This window comes from Eschrichtius robustus, chromosome 1, assembly GCF_028021215.1.
Source record: "Eschrichtius robustus isolate mEscRob2 chromosome 1, mEscRob2.pri, whole genome shotgun sequence".
NCBI classification, from domain to species: Eukaryota; Metazoa; Chordata; class Mammalia; order Artiodactyla; family Eschrichtiidae; genus Eschrichtius; species Eschrichtius robustus.
The window spans coordinates 38,124,612-38,139,921 of NC_090824.1; positions in this window are offsets into that span (position 1 = coordinate 38,124,612).

Sequence of the window (15,310 nt, forward strand, 5' to 3'; positions counted from 1 at the left end):
ATCTGTAGCCAACCATGGGATACTTTCTTTGTAAAGCATTTGATTTAGGTGTGCTTTCCTCTCTTGGCTAATTAAATCATATCAGATCTGGAACCATGTAGAGTTAACCAATTACTGTTTCATGTTCAGTTAAACTCTGACTTGGGGAGGGAAAAATCTGTGTAAATTTAGCACTTTTGTATTTCAAAGCATGACCATTTTAACATCTGAAGGTCGTAAGTTATTTACCAAGAAGAAACTTGTAACAAAGAAGGGTTAAAAGAAATTTAGGGTTCAAAGAAATTTAAGAGTTGATTTTCATGGAATATCTAATCCTTTCTATAACATTGCCTCCTGCCTGTAAACACTGTATTATAATGGAGGCAAAGTTAATGTACAGTCCAAATCCTATTTCCTGGAGTTTTATATAATATTGTGTCCTGGTGGTTTCTCTTAGATCAAATTCACGTTAGATTTTTTTTTTTTTTAACAGAGACTAACTATGGGATAGTTAACCAAGACTAACTATAGGATAAGGGGAATTAAAATTAGATTTTTTTCTGATTATGATACATGTTCAATGTATAATTTATTCTTGAAAAGGAAGATTTTAAAAAACAAGTTTAATAGCTACATGCTGTGCCCCATACCTAAAAGTCCACTGCAAGTCATGTGCATTCACTGATTGATTGGAGCAGTGTTTATTGATTACCTCTGCCCATAGTCTTGCCTATTCTCTGATGTGCAGATTTCCTGCCTCTTTAATGTCTCATTTAATTTATTTCACCTCTTGCAATCAAAGTCTGAATTAATCGTACAATTTGAGTCACATTTTGCTGCTACCAGGTGATATGAGGCCTCAGAACCAGGATGGATATCAGCCACGGCCCCCTTTGTCCTCCCCAAAGCTCTTCAGGCGAGATGTCTCTGTCTAGAGTCACCCAAGGTGATGGCCGTGGACTTGGAAATCAGAGACTCTTGGGATCATTTGGCTTCTGACATTTATCAGCTGTGTGACTTTGGGGAAATCGCTTGATCTAAGCCTCAGTTTCCTTTGTAAAATGCAGGTAAAATGGTACTTATAGTGTTGTTATATTCCATTAGGTAATATATGTAAAGTAGTTAGCATAAAGCTTGGCACATGGTAACCTGAAAAAATATTAATTATTACCTTTAATAAATGCTTATTTTATTAAATCCAAAAGTTAAACCCAAAGTTAACAAAAGGATAGAAGTAATAAAGATTAGAGCAGAGATAAACAAAATAGAGGATAGACATCAATGAAACCAAAAGTTGGTACTTTGAAAAGATCAGCAAAATGAACAAGCCTTTAGCTAGATGGACTAAGTAAAAGACTCAAGTTACTAAAATCAGAAATGAAAGTGGAGGTATCACTGCTGATCCTACAGAATTAAAAAAGAGTATAAGAGAGTACTATGAATGTATGCAAAAAAAAAATTGGATAGCCTACATGAAATGATTAAATCACAGTGAAACAGAAAATCTGAATAGACTTGTAGGTAGTAAGGGGATTGAGTCAGTAATCAAAAATCTCCCAATAAAGAAAAGTCCTGGTCCTGACGGCTTCACTGGTAAATTCTACCAAACATTTAAAAAAAGAATTAATACCAATCCCTCTCAAATGTTTCCAAAAAATTGAAGAGGAGGGGACACTTCCTAACTCATTCTGTCAGATAAGCATAACCCTGACACCAAAAATAGACAAAGATACTACAAGAAAAGAAAACTAAAGGCCAATATACCTTATAAACATGGATGCAAAAATCTTCAGCAAATTACTAGCAAACAGAATTCAGAAGCATATTTAAAAGGATTTTACACCATGACCAACTGGGATTTATTCCTGGAAGGCAAGGGTGGTACAACATACAAAAATCAATCAATGTAATACACCACATCAACAAAATGAAGGGGGGGGGAAAAAAAACCCCACACAATCATCTCAATTTATGCAGCAAAAGCATTTGAGAAAATTCAACACATTTTCATGATAAAAACACTCAACAAAATAGGAATAGAAGGAAACTACCTCAACATAATATTGGGTGGGCCAAAAGGTTCGTTCCTGTTTTTTTTTTCCCGTAAGATGGCTCCAGTAGCACTTGGTGGTCTTTAGCTTCATTCAAAACAATTTGTTAGATTGTTACAGCTATAATACCAGTGTGCATTTTAAAAAATACATAAACATTGGTGAATTTTTGTGTAGCCATTTTAATATTGAAGATGGAAGAAAAAAGCAACATTTTCGACATATTATGCTTTATTATTTCAAGAAAGGTAAAAATGCAACTGAAACATACAAAAAGATTTGTGCAGTGTATGGAGAAGGTGCTGTGACTGATCCAACGTGTCAAAAGTGGTTTGTGAAATTTCGTGCTGGAGATTTCTCGCTGGACGATGCTCCATGGTTGGGTAGATCAGTTGAAGTTGATAGCGATCAAATCGAGAATGGAGACATGAATTGCGAACAGTCAACGTCATACCACGTGGGAAATAGCTGACATACTCAAAATATCCAAATCAAGTGTGGAAAATCATTTGCACCATCTTGGTTATGTGAATCACTTTGCTGTTTGTGTTTCACGTTAAGCGAAAAAAACCTTCTTGACCATATTTTCCCCTGCGGTTCTCTACTGAAACGAAAGGAAAACGTTGCGTTTTTAAAGCAAATTGTGACGGGAGATGAAAAGTGGACAGTGTACAACAATGCGGAATGGAAGAGATCGTGGGGCAAGCGAAATGAACCACCACCAACCACACCAAAGGCTGGTCTTCATCCAAAAAAGGTGATGTTGTGTATACGGTGGGATTGGAAGGGAGTCCTCTATTATGAGCTCCTTCCGAAAACCAAATTATTAATTCCAACAAGTACTGCTCTCAATTAGACCAACTGAAAGTGGCACTCGACGAAAAGCATACAGGCTTTGTCAACGGAAAACACATAATCTTCCATCAGGATAACACAAGACCACATATTTCTTTGATGACCAGGCAAAAACTGTTACAGCTTGGCTGGGAAGTTCTGATTTATCCGCTGTATTCACCAGACATTGCACCTTAGGATTTCCATTTATTTAGGTCTTTACAAAATTTTCTTAATGGAAAAAATTTTAATTCCCTGGAAGACTGTAAAAGGCACCTGGAACAGTTCTTTGCTCAAAAAGATAAAAGTTTCGGGAAGATGGAATTATGAAGTTGCCTGAAAAATGGCAGAAGGTAGTGGAACAAAAGGGTGAATATGTTGGTCAATAAAATTCTTGGTGAAAATGAAAAATGTGTCTTTTATTTTTACTTAAAAAACCGAAGGCAAGTTTTGGCCCACCCAATAAAAGCCATGTGTGAAAAATCCACAACAAACATCATATTCAATGGTGAAAGACTGAAAGCTTTTCCTCTAAGATCAGGAAGAAGGTGAGGATGCCCACTTTAACTACTTGTATTCCAGCATAGTGGAAGTTCTATCCTGAGCAATTAGGCAAGGAAAAGAAAGAAAAAGCATCCAGATTGGAAAGGAAGAAGTAAAATTATTTGTTTGCAGATGGTATGATGGTATAGAAAATGCTGAAGGCTCCACAAAAAGTAGTTAGAACTAATAAATGAATTCAGCAAAGTAGCAGAATACTAAGTCAACACACAAGAATCAGTTTCATCTCAAAAAAATGTTTGGAATCTTAAGCAAGTTTTTTTCAGGAAATAGATTTTTAAAAAATTATTCCCAACTTATTTGATGAAGGTACCATTACCCTGATACTAAAACTAGTCAAATGTATTAGAACACTAATAGTACAGAATACTACAAACCGTTAACTCTCATAAATGTTAATACAAAAATGCTTAATAAAATATTTGCAAATAAAATTCAGCAATATTTAAAGAAAAAAATCAGTTTCATCTCTGTACACAATGAATAATTTGAAAAGGAAATTACAAAAACAATTTCACATACCAATAGCATCAAAAAGAATAAACTCCTTAGGAATTAACCAAAGAGGTGAAAGACTTGTACAATGAAAACTATAAAACGTTGCTGAAAGAAATTAAGACATAAATAAACGGGAACATATTCCATGTTTATGGATTGGAATACTTATTATTGTTAAAATGTCAGTACTACCCAACATGATCTACAGATAGAATGCAATCACTGTCAAAATCCCCATGAAGTTCTTTTTGCAGGAATTAAAAAAAATCCATTCTAAAATTCATATGGAATCTCAAGGGAGCCTGAATAGCCAAAACAATCTTGAAAAAGAGCAAAACTGGAGGATACACACTTCTTGATTTCAAAATTTACTATAAAGCTACATTAATCAAAACAGTGTGATGGTTTTGGCATAAAGATAGATGTATAGACCAATGGAATAAAATAGAGAGTCCAGAAAGAAACTCATATATATGGTCAAAAGACTTTTAATAAGGTTTCCAAGACCTTTTGAAAAGGATAGCATTTTCAAAAAATAGTGCTGTGAAAACTGGATATCCACATGCCAAAGAATGATGTTGGACCCTGTCTAACACCATATACAAAAATTAACACCAAATAATAAAGGACCTAAATGTATGACCTAAAACAATAAAACTCTTAGAAACATAGGACAAAAGCTTCACAACATTGTATTTGGCAATGACTTCTTGGATATAACATCAAAAACACAGGTAACAAAAGAAAGAAATAGGCAAATTAGACTTCATGAAAATTAAAAAAAACGTGTGCATCCTAGGACACTATCCACAGTAAAAAAGCAACCCACAGAAAGGCAGACAATATTTGTACATTAAATATCTGATAAAGTGTTAATATCGAGAATATATAGAGAATTTTCAAAAACTCAATGATATAAATACCAAACAACCCAATTCAAAAATGGAGAAGGATTTAAATAGATACTCCTCCAAAGAAGATAAATGAATGACCAATAAGCACATGAAAAAATGCTCAACATCACTAATCATTAGGAAAATGCAAATCAAAACTTCAGTGAGAAAACTCCTCACACCCATTAGGATGGCTACTATCAAAAATCAGAAAACAACAAGAGTTGGCGAGGATGTGGAGAAATTGGAACTTCTGTGCACTGTTGGTGGGAATGTAAAATGATGCAGCTGCTGTGGAAAACAGTATGGCAGTTCCTCAAAAGATTAAAAATAGAAATACCATATGATCTGGCAATTGCACTTCTGAGTATATACCCAAAAGAAGAGAAATCAGGGTCTCAATGAGATATTTGTACACTCATGTTCATAGCATCATTATTCACAATAGCTAAAATGTGGAAGAAACCCAAGTGTCCATCAACAGATGAATGGATGAGCAAAATGTGGTATATACATAAAATGGAATAGTATTCAGCTTCAAAAAGGAAGGAAATTCTGAGATATGCTACAACATGGATGAACCTTGAGGACTTTATGCTAAATGAAATAAGCCAGTCTTAAAAAGACAAATACTGTTTGATTCCACTTACATGAGGTACTTAAACAAGTCAAAAATTACAGAAAGTGTAATGGTGGTTGCCAGGGGCTGAGAGTAATAGAGAATGGGGAGTTATATTTTAATAGGTATAGAGTTTCAGTATTATAAGATGAAAAGAGTTATGAGGATAGATGGTGGTGATGGTTGCCCAACAATGTGAATGTATTTAATACAGATGACCTGTACACTTAAAAATGGTCAAAATGGTAACTTAATTTTATGTGTGTTTTACCTCAATAATTAAAAAAATACTACCAAACCATTTTCTACAGTGGACATGACATTTCACACTCTCACCAACAATGTATGTGAATTCCAGTTGCTTCACATTCTTGCCAACATTTGGTGGTGTCACTTTTTATTATTTTAGACATTCTGGTGTATGCATATAGAGATGCCTTATTGTGGTTCTAATTTGTATTCTGATGACTAATTATATTGAACACTATTTTTTCATGTGTTTTTTGGCAATTTGTGTATCTCCTTTTGTGAAGTATCTGCTCAAATCTTTTGCCCATTTTGCTTTATTGTGTTGTTGATCTTTTTATTATTGAATTGTAGGGGATCTTTATATAGCCTGGATAATAATTATTTTCAGATAGATGTTTTGTGAATATATCACAATGTTTTGTGAAATTTACTCCCTACCTGATGAGCAAAAGGTTTAAATTTTGATGAGACCTAACTTAACATTTTTTTCTTTTTATGATTATTGTTTTTTGTGACGTATGAAATCTTTCTCTTCCCCTGCTTCCTTTCCTCCCTACCTGCCAGACCAAATTATACTCTCTTATGTATTCCCTTTAAGAACTTTATAGTTTTTACTTTTATGTGTAGGTTCATGATTCACCTTGAATTATTTTTTTGTGCATAGGTTTAATATAAAAATCTAGATTCTTTTTTTCTGTATGGATAGCATATTATTGCAGCATCAATTATTGAAAATTCTCCCCAAATAATTGCTTTGGTGCCTTTGTAAAAAAAAAAAAAAAAAAAAAAAAAAAAAAAAGGCTACCATAAAAGTGTGGATCTAAATTTAGGTTCTCTATTCTATTTCAATGGTTGACTTATTGATTTTTATACCAGTACCACAGTCATGATTACTGTAGCTTTAAAATAGTCTTGAATCAAGTTGTCTAAGTACTTCAATTTTTTATTTCATTTTCAAGATTGCCTATTATAGATCCTTTGTATTTTCATATAAAATTTAGAAGAAACATGTCAATTTCTACAAAAAAAAAAAAAAAAACCTTGTGAGATTATGATTAAAGTTGCATTGTATCTCTAGATAATTTTGGGAAGAATTGACATCTTCATAATATTGAGTATTATAATCCAGGAACATGGTATTATTCTTCATTTATTTAGTCTTTAATTTCTCTCAGCACTTTTTAAATTATTTTCAGCACAGATATCCTGTACATCTTTTGTTAAATTTATTACTAAGTATTTTATGTTTTTTGAAGCTGTTATGAATTGAATTGTTTTTTAAATTTCCTTTTTCAATTGTTTGCTGTTAGTATATAAAAACACAGTTGGTTTTTGTAGATTAACTGCCATCATTAAACTTTGCTAAAAGCAGTTATTAGTTCAATTAGTTTTTATAGATTGTTTAGAATCTCTATGTAAACAATCATGTTATCTGCAAATAGCAAGTTTTACTTCTTTATTAATGGTCACTAAATTTCTATTTGTTTTATTTCCTTTTTCTTGCCTTGTTGCAATGGTTTAGACTTCTAGTATAATATTGAATAGAAGTGTTGAGACTGGGCATCCTTATCTGATCTTAGAGGGAAAGTGTTCATTATTTCTCCATTAAATATAGTGTTCACTGTAGGTTTTTTGTAGATGCCCTTTATCAGATTGAGAAAGTTCTCTTCTATTTCTACATTACTGAGAGTTTTTATCATGAATGAGTGCTGAAATTTGTCGTATGATTTTCCTGCATCTATTGAAATGATCCTATAATTTTTTCCTTTATTCTATTAACATGGTGAATTGCGTTGCATTTCTGGGATTAAAGATATATATAGTTTATACATCTATATAGTGACCCTTGAACAACCTGGGTTTGAACTGCACAGGTCCACTTATAAACAGATTTTTTTTTCAACAAAAAATACAATACTATATGATCTGCAGATATGGAGGGCTGACTATAGGACTAGTGGATTTGGGTATCCGTGGTGGATCCTGGAACCAATCCCCTGCGGATACTGAGGGATGACTGTAGTTATATGTATACATGTTAATTTCTGATGACAATGCAGTGTTTATTCAACTTGATGTTTCTCTAAATATAATGCGTCATTTCTTCTGGCTATTTTCAGGATTTCCTTTATCTTTTGTTCTCTATTTGCTTCTGATCTGCCTAATGGTTTGCTTCATAATTATCATGCTTGGAGATCACTGAGTTGCTTAAATCTCTACATTTATATCTGTCATCAGATTTGTTAAATATTTTGGTCGTTATTTTTCAGATATTTTTTCTGTCCCATTCTCTCTATTTTTTTTCTTCTGTGACGCTAATTAATATGTACTTAAATCTTTGTTATTATATTATAAGTCACAGTGGTACTGTTCAGTTTTTAAATTATATTTTATTAAGATAGAATTCACATAAAATTAACCATTTTAAAGTATACGTTTTACTGACATTTTGTACATTAAAAATACTGTACAACCTTCATTTCTATTTCGTTCCAAATTTTTTCACCACCCCAAAAGGAAACTCTGTACTCATTAAGCAACCACTTTCCCATTCCTCCCTCCCAATCCCACAACCACAAATTAGCTTTCTGTCTTTATGTATTTACCTATTCTAGATATTTTATATAAATGGGATCATATAATATGTAACCTTTGTGTCTGGCTTCTTTCACTTAGCATATTCTTTTTGAAGTTCATGTTGTTACATGTATCAGTACTTCATTCCTTTTTATTGCTGAATAATATTTCATTGTATGATATACCACATTTTGTTTATCCATCATCAGTTGATGGACATTTAGGTTGTTTCCACCTTATGGCTATTGGGTATAGTGCTGTGATGAACATTATGAGTTTTGTTTAAATATGTGTTTTCAATTCTTTTGGTAAGTAGGTAGGAGTGGAATTGCTGGGTCATATGGTAACACTATGTTTAACTTTTTGAGGAACTGTCAAGCTGTTTTCCACAGCAGCTGCATTGTTTTACATTCCTGCCAGCAATGTATGGGGGTTCTGATTTCTTCACGTCCTTGCTAATGCTAGTTATTTTCTGTTATTATTCTTTATTATAGTGACCCTAGTGGATAGTCTGTTCATCTCTTAAAAATATCTTTTTTCAATGTTCTTTAAATTGAATAACTTATTGATCTACTTCAGGTTCACTGGCTTTTTCCTCTGTCATCTCTATTAACTGTTATGCTCCTATAACAAATATTTTTCTTTTAGATACTGTATTATTTTAGTTTTAGAATTTTCTCTTAGTTCATTTTTCTATTAGATTCTATTCCTCTGTTGAGATTTCTATCTTTTCATTCATTGTGAATATGTTTTTCTTTTTTAAAAAAATTTATTTATTTATTTATTTATTTATTTATTTATTTATTTATGGCTGTGTTGGGTCTTCATTGCTGTGCACAGGCTTTCTCTAGTTGCGGTGAGCAGGGGCTACTCTTCTTTGCAGTGCACAGGCTTCTCATTGTGGTGGCTTCTCTTGTTGTGGAGCACAGGCTCTAGGTGCACAGGCTTCAGTAGTTGTGGCATGTGGGCTCAGTAGTTGTGGCTCGTGGGCTTTGTTGCTCAGTGGCATGTGGGATCTTCCTGGACCAGGGATCAAACCCATGTCCCCTGCATTAGCAGATGGATTCTTAACCACTGAGCCACCAGGGAAGTCCCAATGAGTATGTTTTTATTAATATCATTGAGCATAATTATAGGAGCCATCATAAAATTCTTGCTTGCTAATTCTAATATCTGGGCCATCTCAGGACCTGTCTCTTTTAATGGTTTTTTTCTTGAGACTCTGTCACAGTTTTCTGATTCTTCATATGTTGAGTAAATTTGAATTTTTGTCCTGGATATTTTGAATATTATGTTATGGGAACTCTGGATTATGTAATATTTCTCTGAAGAGTATTAATTATTTTATTTTAGCAAAGACTAATTTGAAAGGACTCAAACTACAAACTCCAACTCTTGGGCAGTAGCTCAAATCTTAGTTCAATTCTTTTTTCCTTCTCCGGAGTTTGTCCCATGCATGTGAGGGTCAGGCATTAGTCATAGATTTGGGTTGAGTTATACACAAGATTTGGGCTCCTACTGTCTAGTGCTCTCCTTTCTGTGATATTACCCTCACTTTCCAATGGCTGTGGTTGCCCTGAACTCTGTCCTCTTGTTCTTCAGGGAAGAAAAACAGTTTTTTTTATTTGTGTTCTCCTGCTTCACCTAGTATTGACTGTCAGGCTAAAACACATCAAAAGGAAGATTTACCCAGTGTCATCCTTTTTCCCAAGTGTTGACTTTCCTCCAGAATATGCCTTTTAGTGCTTTCCAATTGTTTTCCTCTTGCTCTCGCTCTCTCTGTATTTTGGCTACATTTTCCCATTTAAATCTGCATGAGGAGGTCTAGCAGAATTTTAATCAGATATTCTTAAAGCAGATCTTCACTCAAGGGCTATCATATGGGGACACATGATTCCCTTCCTCCCCCACCCCAACATATTCTGCATATCAGGCAGTGTACTAAGCCAAGATTAGTATTTCCCACACATCAGTGATTTATATATCACTGCCATGAATTTTGCCACTTGTAACATTACATTTGCAATTTTTGTTTTTTTTTTACCACACCGTGTGGCTTGTGGGATCTCAGCTCCCTGACCAGGGATTGAACCTGGGCCATGGCAGTGAAAGCCTGGCATCCTAACCACTAGGCCACCACGGAACTCCCTACCCTTGTGATTTGTTAGCTATTTTTAAATGAATCATATTTTCATTCAATATTATTTATTTATTTGCTTTTTAAATTTTTTATTTTTGAGATAACTGTAGACTTGTATACAAGAGTTGAAAAATATTACCGTAAATTCCTGGATACCCTTCTCGCAGCTTCCCCTTATGTTAACATCTTCTATAACCATAGAACATTTATCCTTGGTACAAGTATCCTAGGTATAACACTATCAACTAAAATACAGAATTTATTCAGATTTCACCAGTTTTCCCATTAATGTCCCTTTTCTCTTCTAGCATCCAATCCAGGACTCCATATTATATTTAGTTGTTACGTCTCCTTAGTCTCTTCGACTCTGTGACACTTCCCCAGTCTTTCCTGATCTCTCATTACTGACAGTTTTGAACAGCACTGGTCAGTTGTTTCTTAGAATGTCCCTCAATTTGGGTATTCTGATGTTTTCTTATGGCAAGGTTGAAGTTATATGTATTATTTCAGGATATTGATAGGATGATTCGGAGATGATGTTCCTCCCTCAGTGCATGAGATCAGGGAGTACATGATGTCACTGTTTATTATTAGACTACAGAGAATATTTACATACTCACATTAATGCAGTCCCTGATTATTGATTGATTGATTTTTGATTATTGATTAAAACAGTGATATATTGGGAGGATGGGAGAGGGGAGACACAGGTTGTGCAAAACTGAGCTAAATCCTTGACAATGTCTATAGAATTTCCAAATCAAGAAATAGCAGCATAAGCAATTGGAAATGTGGAAGCTATTTTACTGATAGCTTACAGAGGTAAAACTGGCTAAAAGTAGTCAAGGGGAGAGAGAGAGAAGAGACATCATGAAGAAGAGGCATAACTGTCTTTTGCCAGAGTCTCAATGCCTGAGAAATAGGTCAAATAAATAGTGTGCATTCTTTTTTCAAAAGCTCAGTGGAGCAGACCTTAGAAAACCTCCCCAGCAGATTGAGACATGCCTGTTGGTATAAAAGGGGCTTTCTTCAGGCCAGGGTGATTACATATGTATAGATAAAGCAGGTCCAGGTCAAGCATTAGGAAGTAACAGGCCGAGCTGATATCCCCCAAGACACATAATTATTTTTTGGAGCTTTTGAGAATGCAGGGGTCAGGAATTGACCTCTGCCACTGTTTACTCTATCCCAGATTAGAAAAAACCCTGGCACAGATAGACTTCTAGTTTGCTTGAATGAGGAAATGTGAACATCAGATGGTGTTAATTAGTTAGGCGTTTACAGGCTATTTCACTGACACAAAAAGGATATTATCGCTGTTCCCCCTTGCACTTCAGCACCTGGATTGTCTCAGACAATAGTGAATTCACATAACGAGCAATCTGAAATGGTAAGTGATTATGATTGAAAAAATTGGGCTTGCGGAACCTCAAAGGCAGGTTCATTTCCTTGTTAGAACTCCGGAATAGCACTGTCCCTTTAGAAAGCCTACTTCTGGTTCCAGAAGCTCCAGCAATCCAGGAGGGGGCCACCTGGAGGGGCCTGAGAGGGGCCAGTCAGGAGAGGGAGAAGAACTTTCATTATTGCTTCTGCAGACTCTGAAAATCTGAGGGTGCAAAGGTCATGAGGCATCCTTGTGGGAGTGGAGTCCTGTACTCTTCTTATTGGTAATTTGATGGGGAATCATCACAGGGAGAAACATCTGAAGGTCCATAAAACACCACATGAACAGTTTAGCTAAATTACAGCAGTGGGAGAGGGAAGGGAAGTGCTAGGAAGAATCATTTCAAAAGCTCACAAATAAAAAGCATATCAATTTTGCCGGCTTTATTTTCATTATGAAATTTTATGTACCCTTTCATTTTTACTATTTATTGAGGTATAATATCCTTGCAGAAAAGTGTACGTGTCACACGTGAACAACTCACTGCATTTTTACTGATTTCTTTTTAGAGATAAAAACAAGAAACCAAAGTGAGAAGTAGAAGACAGGTTGGGAGAGACTATATTCTGCTGGCACCATCTAGGGACAAGTGGCCTGATGCTCTGATGTATACCTGATGGCCAGGTGTGGTTTCATCTCCCTGGAATTGTCTCCACTCCTCTAAGGACCAATCAGGATTGCCTCAGGCATGACCTCCTGTGAGGATACCCACAGCAATGGTAGTCCTGCCAACTTCGTGGCTGCACCCAGCAACACCTGGGAAGACAGTAAGTCTTCATGTATAGGCTATAAAAGAAATAGGACTATGAGTGATTAAGGGAATAAATACAAAGTCCCTGCTATGGTTTTTCCAGGAGCCTCATGGTTTGTTTCCATCCCATGACACATCACTGATTCAGATAAATGAAAGAAAAGGCAGTGGAAGAAAAGGCAGTGGAAGCTGACGAAAAGGCAGTGGATTGCTCTGAATATCAGATCATGTCGATCCCCTTCCAAAAAAACCTTTCCATGACTGCTTGATACATTAGGAATAAAATCTAGACTCCCAAGAGTTGTCTACAAGGTGCCAAGTTATCTGGCACTACCCAGCTCTCTGACCGTCTCACTTGCTACTCCCCATCTTTACTCACTGATCCTAACTCCACTGGTTGCCATCCTGTTCCTTGGTTCTGCCTCAGGGCCTTTGTACTTGCTGTTTCCTCTGCCCTAGGAACTTTGTGTTGTTGGCTGCTTCTCACTTTTTAGTTCTTTGCTTAGATGTTACCTCATCAGTGGACTCCCCTGATGGTCTACGTAAATGAAGGAGTCCCTTCTTCCGAATCACTCCCATCTCATCATCCTCTTTATTTACTGAATAGCTTACCACAGCTTGAAACTACCTTTTATTTATTTGTTTATTTTTTCACTTGCTTCTTATTTTTATTGCCCCTTTCTAGAATGTCAGTTCCATAAGGGCAGGCTTTACCTGCTTCACCGATGGCTATAAAGTAGCCCCTAGAATAACAGTGCCTGGCACGTAGCTGGTGCTAAGCCTGTATTGAATGAATGAGTAAATGAATAGTGAACAATATGCGTAATAAACATATTAGGCTAAGGTATTTGCAAGGAATGAGCCAATGCTCTTCTTATCTTTGGAAGCCCCCCCCCCCGCCCCGGGGTGCTGAGCATAGAGGTCTGAGTGCTGTGCTCTACATGTAGAATTCTGGAAAGCCCAGGCTAGGTTACTAAACTCTGTATTAGTTATCTATTGCTGTGTAACAATTTACCACAAACTTAGAAACTTTAGAAACTTGAATCACATTTATTAGCTCATAGTTCCTTTGGATTAGGAGTCTGGGCATGGCTTAACTGGGTCTGCTGCTCGGGATTTCTCATCAGGCTGCGATCAGGGTGTGGGCCTGGGTTGTGGTCTGTTCTCAAGGACTGACTGGGAAAGGAACTGCTTCCAGGCTCACGCGGTTGTTGGCAGAATTCAGTTCCTTGCAATTGTAAGGCTGAGAACCTCAGTTTCTGGCTGGCCATCAGCTGGTGCTGTCCTCAGTTTCTAGTTGGTTGTTGGCCAGAGACTCTCCTCGGTTCCTTGTTATGAGGGCCTCCCCAACCTGGCTGCTCGCCACGGCGAAGACAGTGAGGGAGAGAGAGTCTGCTACAAGATGGACATTACGATCTTACGTCATGTAATCGCAGAAATGACAGCTCGTTTCTGTTGCCATCTTCTAGTCTAAAGCAAGTCACAGGTCCAGGCTGCATGCTAGGGGAGGAGATGACCCAGAATGTGAATGCCAGGAAGCAGGGATCCCTGGGCCATCTTAGAATCTGCTTGTCACTCTCCAACTTCTGGCTCCCAACGGTTCACACCCTCCCGCGCATCCCTCCCCCACACAAAATACATTCACCTCCTACCAAGAAGAGCCACGAGTCTCACCCATTACAGCATCTGTTCAAAGTCCAGCATCTCATTATCCAAATCAGAAACTGCACTCTGGGTAAAATTCCTCTACATTTATCAATTTTTAAAACTAAAGAGACAATATGGGAATAGAATCTAAAAAAGAGTGGGTACATGTATACATGTAACTGATTCACTTTGCTGTACAGCAGAAACTAACACAACATTGTAAATCAACTATACCCAATAAAAATTAATTTAAAAAATGAGAGAGATAACTTTATCCACCTCTTGCCCCTACCCCCTACAACGGTGGAATATAGGCATAGAATAATAGCTACAGATATTCCTGTTCAAAAAGAGGGAAACGGGAGGTAGAAAGGAGTGCTGGGAATAATCTTCATTGGCTCTGTCCTTTGGGTTCTTGCTTTCATCCTCGGAATGATCCTTCTTTTTTTTACTCCTGTAGTAAAATGTACGAGGAGACAGGTGAATTGTGTGGAAACTGTTAAACCAAGAAACAAGACTTAATGATTTTGAAAATTATTAGACTTCTTATATGTCAAAAGATGCTAAAATTAAGAAATGTTTTCCTTGTACTGTCAGGAAAATGTGGCATGGAATAAAAGCCAAATCAGTTTAGGTTTTCTCTCTCACGTGCCTCAAAATTCTTCCAGGCTCCACACAGCTCCAAAGGCATGCTCATATTGTCAGGTATTTGTCACAACAGCACCCCACTTCCAAAGACCAAAATCTATATTGATAAGTTTTGTGTATGACTCTCACCAACCTGAGTTAAGGGAAGATGACAGTTGACTCACTTTGATTCCCCAAGAGCTGAGTAAAACCTACCATACTCCCAGCAGCATGTGAGGTGCAAGAAAAACTACTCGGTGGCAGTTACCTTTTTGGGCAAGGTTGATACTGTTGTCCTGACTCTGTTATTCCATCATCGTGGATAGATTTCTCTGCACATTTATATGCCTGTGGGGTTCAGTCTGTCTCTCTCTGCTGAGTGAGTAGAGCAAATTGAAGCCAAACCACTGGGTGTAGATATGGGCTTGGGGTTTCCGGGA